Source organism: Pan paniscus, chromosome 4 (assembly GCF_029289425.2).
Source record: "Pan paniscus chromosome 4, NHGRI_mPanPan1-v2.0_pri, whole genome shotgun sequence".
Lineage (NCBI taxonomy): Eukaryota > Metazoa > Chordata > Mammalia > Primates > Hominidae > Pan > Pan paniscus.
The window spans coordinates 63,068,271-63,076,896 of NC_073253.2; positions in this window are offsets into that span (position 1 = coordinate 63,068,271).

Genomic DNA, 8,626 nt, shown 5'->3' on the forward strand with positions numbered 1-8,626 from the left:
CCAGAGGACTCTTCCCCCTTTGGGGTAGAGACTGGAGAAATGAAACCAGAGTGGTTTTTCTGTATGGTATTTATGCAACTAAGTATAAATACATTAAACCTGACTTGAGCTCAAGGAAGCAGAGAACTTGTGTTCTAATTCCTAGCTCAGTTGTTTTAGCCTGTGGCCTTGGGCAAGTCTGTGAGACTCCTTATCTTAACAGTGACATATGATGACAATAATAATGCTCTCAGGAGCACCAAGTAAGACATAGGGATGTGAAGTCTTTCTTTTTGAGTTGCTGCCAATCTTCTGTCTTCTCTTTCTTCTGGAAGGATCGGGTGTTCTGTAGGCATCACATTTCAGTGCCATCAGTTCACACACCAATATTCACAAGTCTTTTTAAAGAACTTCAAGACTTTTGCCTAACAAAGACTTGTAACAAATAGGGTATTTGCCCGATAAATATAAAATAAACATATAGCCTTCATATTTAAGATTCTGTCCATATATACATACAGACTCTTCAAGAGGTACTAGAAAAGTCTGCATTAGTTGATTTTCAGAGAGAGTGGATCAATGTCTATCCAGAGACCTAGGGACATGACTGGGACTTGGTGTCAAACATTTTTTCTCCCATTCCTTCACCTCTACTCTTTCAGCCTCTGTTCTTTTTTTATACATTGTTTAACCTTCCTTTGGTTCCAGAAGGCTTTTCCCTTCTGTTTGCCAAATATGTTTATAACCCCCACCCACCCTCCCTTGAGAGTATGTGTGTGTGTGTGTGTGTGTGTGTGTGTGTGTGTGTGTGTGTGTGTGTGTTGTGTGTGTGTTGGGGCAGCACCTGTGTTCATCTTCATTTTTATGTGCTACTTATGAAGTTTCTTCTTTTCTTTTGCAACTATTTATATAGTTTCTGTTCCCAACTTGCAAACAATACTTGTGCTTGCTGTTTCTTCTGTGAAGCATGAAACTCACTTGCCATGGAGATACACAGTGGCCATAGATTTGCCTTTGGTCTGCACCAAAATTTGCCTTCTAGAGAATAGAATGCTTCTGGGGTTTTCTTCCCAACTAATTCTTGGCATGGTTGAAGGCCAAGAAATTGGCCTCAAAGAAATTCTGTCTACTGAGTTTCCTGGCAATTGCCTCTGTGAAAAGCACACCCCAAGGAAACAAATCTCCCCTGCCGATACTTTCTTGTTTCATTGGTTTTAAACATCTTCCACACAGCTCAGAGACAGCAGCAGAGGGGCTGCTTTGGGAAGTAGCCGAAGCTCTTTTATCTTGTAGTCTCCTCAATCTGGGCTTTGCTTATAAAATAACACTGAAATTTATAAAGCCCTATAACATTTGATTTATTTTTAATCCACTCTTGGGTTGTGTAGCAATAAAAATCCAGGCAATGATGAGGCAACCTTCAATAAAACAGTATGTTATTGCCAGGGAACTAGCTCATGTAAGCCCTACTTTAAAAACAGCTGGTCTGTAACTCCGGGGAACAACAATAAAGAACAGACACCAAGGTAACTCCCTCCTTTGTAAAATTCCCCTTCCTTAATTAATAACAATTGTAAAAATGTAATTTTAGGATATCTTCTAAATACTCAATACTACATAAGTTATAGAAACAAATAGAAACAAAAATCACTTGCAAGTTACTACTACCATACTTTGAGTTTATTTCCTAATATGATGAGCACATTATTTTGCATCTTGATTTTTTTTACATACTGTATCCCAGAAATCTCTTCCATATTTCTATGAAGTCTTTATATCTGTCATAATTAATATTAATATAGCTTTTTATCTTACTTCAGCAATGAGATTTCCTTTTGTGACCCCATTTCTGAGTTACTCTAGTTGATACAGAGTTATGAGTTCTCTCTTCTTTACTTGATGCATTAAGCACAGAAGAATTGTTGTTTTACTCAGTCTGTGGCTTTAGTGAAGGCTTAGAAACACAAAAGGTGGGATGAGGCCTGTAATCCCAGCACTTTGGGAGGCCGAAGCAGGCGGATCACGAGGTCAGGAGATCAAGACCATCCTGGCTAACTCGGTGAAACCCTGTCTCTACTAAAAGTACATAAAATTAGCCGGACGTGGTGGCGGGCACCTGTAGTTCCAGCTACTCAGGAGGCTGAGGCAGGAGAATGACGTGAACCCAGGAGGTGGAGCTTGCAGTGAGCCAAGATCATGCCAATGCACTCCAGCCTGGGCAACAGTGCAAGACTCCGTCTCAAAAAAAAAAAAAAAAAAAAAAAGGTGGGGTGAGGGGCCAGGGAACAAGCCATGGCAGGGAGCTCTGAAAGGTTTATTTCAGTGCTATGCCTGCTACTAGGAATCTCTTCCTGGTGTCTCAAGATGACAGCACCACACTAGTCCACTGGCATCTGGGAAATGGTCATAGAGTCCCCTGGCTTCCAAATAAGTGGCAATGACCTTGGTTCAGGCCTAATACAGACTAATACAGACTACCGTTCTTAATACAGACTGACACTTGTCAGAGAAACCAAAGGAGCCATAATATGCACCTGTCTTCCAAATCTTGCTTGAAATTGAATCAAGGTGCTTGAAACAAACCACTTCGTTAATATTTCAGCAGAGCTACCTTCTGTTGCTGAGCTTGGAATGGTATGTTGAATAACAGGTGATGTGGCATGTTGCCTCAGCCAATATCCTCAAATAGTCCAGATCACAGCATCACTCATCATTTATCATTCACGCAGGCTTCTCAGCTTGGCCATTTTCCTATGGTGCTAAAGCACATCATTGAAAGCTCAGGCAAGTCTACCTCCCTATCATCCCCATCATGATCTGAGGTGAATGCAGATGCATGTTTAGGAAGTACTGATGTTAGTCCATGTGGGAAGTAAATGTCACGGTCTCTTGTTATTGCATCAAGATCTTGTACTGGATGTAGAATATTTGGAAACATTGTCAAGTCTTTAATGCAGTCAGGAATTCCTTTCCTAAAATCATAGTCAAAAAATTTTCACTCCTGAGACGATGTGCCAAAATTAATTTTAGATAGATGAAAGGGTGAAAAGTAAAAGAAAATGATAAAGTCATTTTTAAAATCTGAAAGAAAATATGGACAACTGTTTATCTGATATTTGGAGAAGGAGAGACTTTTGAAGTTTTATGTAAGGGAAAAATCACAAAGGATTTGACTACATAAATATTAAAACTTTTATATATCAACATTATAATTGAAATTCAGGTCCATCAAAAAGCTGGTAAAATATTTGCACCAATATGGCATTGTTAATAGTCTTAAACAATAAATAGGCAATGAAATAAAAAATAGCAATGATAATTCAATAGTTAGAAACATAAAGATCTTAAGCAGAACATTCATGAAAGAATAAAAACAAAAATCTTAAATAATGAGAAATCAGTGGACTTCCACTTCTAGGAAGATGAAGTAGACCTATTTTCCCTATTTCTCTGTGAAGTACAGCTAAAAACCATTATCCATAAAACAAACATAAGTCTATGAAAGGTGGACAAAAGGTGGCAGACTGGCTAGTGACTTGGGAACTCAAGTGACAAAATAGTGGTGAGTTCTCTAGGATTTATTTTTTTTCTTGTATATTCTGGTTTGGGAGCTGAAAAAGCTAGTAACCTGGAAATATCAACAGACACAGACAAATGAAGCCCAAACAAGAGCCTGTTCTCTGTAGTCAAAGAACCAAGAAAAAGGCAGCTTAGCATGAAAGAGAAGTTTTAGATAATAATCACTCTATCCTTCACAAGTCCATGCCACAGACCTTGTGGGGAGCCTATACTTCATTCTCATCTGGCAGACATGAAGTACCCTTTATACTTCATGTCTGAAAGTATCCTTTCAGACATGAGTGGCATCCAAGGATACCTAGTAGAGTCAGGGCTTCCATTATGGCCCAGTAATGGTGAGGACAACACCCCTCCATGGTTTCAGTGAAGGTTATATGGAAAGCAGTAGCAAGGCACTCTTGTCCCTCTCAGCCAGGGAAGCATCTGTGGAGGTCTAGTGAGAGCCAGAACTCCCCGCTTATCCAACAGTCGCCAGAAGTCCACCTGCTCAAGTCTCTATGGAGACTGAGTGGGCAACCTGAATTTCTACCAGACCTGGCACTAAATAGGTAGCACCCCTCATTCCCCAGCCAAAGATGTGGTGGGGGGGGAGGGGGAGGGGCAGAAACAGCTAAAAGTAAAATAGAAGCTTTAGCTAAATCCAGAACCTTATGACTTAACACTCAAAATGTCTATGTTTCAATTAAAAATCATTTCTCATACAAGAACCAGGAATATCTCACATTGAATGAAAAAAGACAGATGTCAACATCTAGATGGCAGAGACAGTAGAATTTTAAACAAGCAATTATAAAAATGCTTCACTGAGTACTTATGAACATGTTTGAAACAAATGAAGAAATAGAAACTGTCACAAAGAAATAGAAAGTCTTAGCAGAGAAATAAAAGATATTTAAAAAAGAACCAAAAGGAAATGTTAGATCTGAAATACAAAACTGAAATAAAAATCTTAACAGCAGAATGGAGGGCACAGAGGAAAGGATCAGTGAACTGAAAGATAGAACAATAGGAAAGATCCAATCTGAATAACAGAGAAAATGAAATGGAAAAATGAACAGTGCCTCAGGGACCCATGAGACTAAAACAAGATCGCACATTCATGTCACTGTGGGTCTCTGAAGAGAGAAAAAAGATGGCAGGGTTGAAAAAATACTCAAAGAAATAATGGCTGAAAATCTCTCAAATTTGGCAAATGACATAAACCTACAGACACCAAAAGTGAAGTAAACCCAAAGAAATCCATACAAGACACATCACAATTGAACTTCCGAAAAGCAAAGGCAAAAAGTCTTAAAAGTAGCTCAAGAGAAATGACACCTGATCTGTAGGGAAAAGCAATTTGAACGACAATGGACTTCTTATCAGGAGTCATGAAGCCACATGGAAGTAGCAAACATTTTCAAGTGCTGAAGAAGGGGAACTCTTAACCCAGAATCCTTGGATATCCACTGGAAACAATTCATGAAGGACATTCTCAGATAAAGGAAAACTAAGAGAGTTTGTCACCAGCAAACGTATCCTTCATTTTGTATTAATGCTTTTGTGCAAGTATTTCCAGATAGCATAGCAACCAAGTGGGGTTAGGGTGATGGTGGACACTCCTTCTGGAGTAGCAGTGCAAGTTTCCTATCCAACATGGGTCCATGGACCTCACAAAGTTGGTTTATGGTTGGACTTTAGAAAGGTCCATAACTTCCCAATATTGTATGCACAATTTGTTCCCCATGTGGATTTCTTTGAGGTGACAGTCAAATACTTTCATCAGATTCTCAAGGGATCCAGGACCTAAAGATATTTAAACCACGGTAATATCCCCAATGATACAGTGACTTACGTTGATGCCATATGCTGAATTAACTCCTTTGAGAAGTTTTGTCCTCATTTGAGTTAAGATGGGACATGGTAGATAAGCTAGAATAAAGATACATTCATTTAAGAAGCTGGAAATTGTATCATTTAAATTCCTTATTAAGTATTCTAGTGAGGAAGCTGAAATATAGTGGCATGTATAGCTGATCAGGAGCCAGTGAGGAAACCCCAGGGACAGGTGGCTGAAAGGATTTAACAGCACAGAAATTGTATACATCAGGGTCCAGGAGGTGAAGGAGATCTCTTTACATGAACAGTCTACAGAAATCTTGAATAAGGCTTTGGATTTCCACAGTGCATTGACCTAGGCATTTAAGCCAATCATATCTAAATTCAAATGGCAATAAAATATTTTTAAAAATCTTTCAAAACAGGTGATGCTACAGTCTCTGTGCTTCACAAATCCAAGTTATCATTATTGGCTACCACTCCTCCATATGCACAGGCAATAAGTCAGGTATTCCTTCCAGTAATTGGGGCTACAATGTAAACTTAGCAAAGCTTCCAGATTAACACAGTTGTAAAAACAAGACTTCCTAATAACCTGTCATCTGCTTTCCCAATTTCTCTATAATTTTAGTCTGTAGATGACATTCTTATGGAGTTTTAGGTGACTGTCATATTGCAGCCATCTGGCAGCCTGTTTAAGAAGCACAACTCTGACATTATAAGATGATGAATCAGTGGTTAAAAACAAAACAAAAGGTGGTTGATGTTTATTGTAATACAATCTTATAAAATCTGAGAGTATTAACTAATTAGTATTTATAAAAGCATCTTCAAACTGAAATATCCATTACCATTGAAAATCATTTTAACTAGATAAAATATTTCCCCAAGTTGTTTTTTTGTGACACAAAATAAAATAGTGGACATTCAATGATTATAAAATGCTTGTTTGCTTTTAGAATGGGCATATCATGGATATCAGGGATTTTTGTGTGTGCTTATGTAATTTCCTTGCTAGTAATTTTTCAGTAGTTCTGCGTGATAAATCTAAACTCCTTAGGTTGGACATGAATTCTTTTGTAGTCTAAACCTGATCATCTTTTAATTTAACTCCCATAATACTCAGACAGTAATTTTATATCCTACTTGTGAGGAAATACTAAGTAGGGTCCTGAGCTCTCATACCTTTCTCTTTTTTGTCTTTTTGTTCGACTCATGTTTTCCAATACTTGAAAAGCATTGCTTGTTGTTCACCTGAAAATTTCTTCTTCAAAATTCAGATCTTCCTAAGTTCTCAAACACACCAAGAATTTTTTTCTTCTATGTTCCTGTAGTGTATATCCATTTAATCATGTATAATGTGTATGTATTATAACAACCTGTACAACTATTTCACCCCATTTATCTATTTGTTCATTTAAATATGTGTTAGGGCAGGGTGTGGTGGCTCACACCTGTAATCCTAGCACTTTGGGAGGCAGAGGCAGATGGATCACTTGAGGTCAGGAGTTTGAGACCAGCCTGGCCAACATGGTGAAACCCCATCTTTAATAAAAATACAAAAATTAGCCGGGCATGGTGGCTGCACCTGTAATCCCAGCTACTCGAGAGACTGAGGCAGGAGACTTGCTTGAACCTGGGAGGCAGAGGTTGCAGTGAGCCGAGATTACACCCCTGCACTCCAGCCTGGGTGACAGAGTGAGACTGTCTCAAAAAGAAAAAAATAATTATATATATATGTGTGTGTGTGTGGTAGACTCACAAATAAACATGTGGTAGACTGTGTTCTAGGCACAGGAAATACAGCAGTTATCTTAATCAGGGTCTAAAATAGAAAGTATTTTGAATATTTACAACAGAGGGGGTTTAAAGCGGAGCATTGGTAATTCAGGTGATGGAGGAGACTAGAATCCAAACAGGGCCCATGGAAGCAGCCAGAAGTTAATAATAGGAAATCACCAGCATCCCAAGACTGGGGAAGCTGAAGGAGGTGATGCTGCAAGAGCCCAGGAGCTGTGGTCACCCTTCATAAACTGGAACCATGACTACCTGCCTATGAAAACTACTAGCCTTTGAAAGCTACCTGAAACCATGTGGGAGAAACAGCTTCTATTGGAGAGGCCATCACAGGAACAAACTGAGGGAGAAATACCCTGGCTGCTCCCTTCTCCTGTTCTTCAATCAATCAGTCCTTTCTATTGTTATTAGTTAATTTGGAAGCCCTCAATGAAAAGAGCCTGAGAAGTGTCATCTGTAGGTTTGTAACTCGCAGTGGTACAGAGCACAGCAGAGGAAGAGTGCAAAATGGATTCTAAGGCAAAAATGCCCAGGTTTGGAACCGTGGTGAAAAATCAGAAACATTTTCTCAGCCTTCACAAAACAGTCTAAGCATTTCATTCTATTTCATCTCTGTATTCCTAACTCCTTTTGTGGCAATTGCACATTATAAGTGGCCAATATACATCTTGATTACCTTAATAGATAAATGAAACAGGTACAAAATAAATAGTCATTTTGATCTCACAGTTCCTTCCACAACTCTGACAAACTGCTTCACAGGAAGACACTTTGAATGGCAGTTTTATCACATGATGTCAAATAAGCAGAACATAGCTTTCACTTCCCTCGTGTGGGCATTTGAGTTCTCTATACATATTGAATTTTCTCTGGTGTTTTGCTTTAGGCCTCATAAATCTCATGTCATTCCAAGGCTTCATAGTCCTGAGGATTATCAGTGTCACTGTATTCCAGTTGATGTAAATTGTTGTGACAATTTCCAGGTTTCATTCTGTTGTATTTTGCAGGACAGAGCCTGTCCCAACAGCCCTTCTTGCAGATGTTGCATTCAACACTCTATGAGAAGATCACTGGATTTCCCTTGTGCAATCTGGGCATGAGATGGGCATTGGAATTGATCGCAAGCTTTTCTGGAGCAGACATTTCCAAGATTCTGTTGAACTTGTTGGCAAACTCTCTAAGTGTTATGAGTAGCATTTAGATTAGCAGCTGTTCCTCTTATTCCTATAAAGATTTTCTCCCTGGCCAATGTCTTTTTCTGAGCCTAAATGGTTCAAAAAACATGGATGGAGAGATTGTATGAACACTGCATACAAAATGATTCAGCTCAGTAAACATTTTGGCATGTGGATTCTGTGCTTGGAACTGTGCTGAGCAGAGGATGAGGGAGACAAAATCACAGAGCAGTTAAAAATGTGAGCTTGAATTGGATGGTTTTGATTCCACTGTTCAC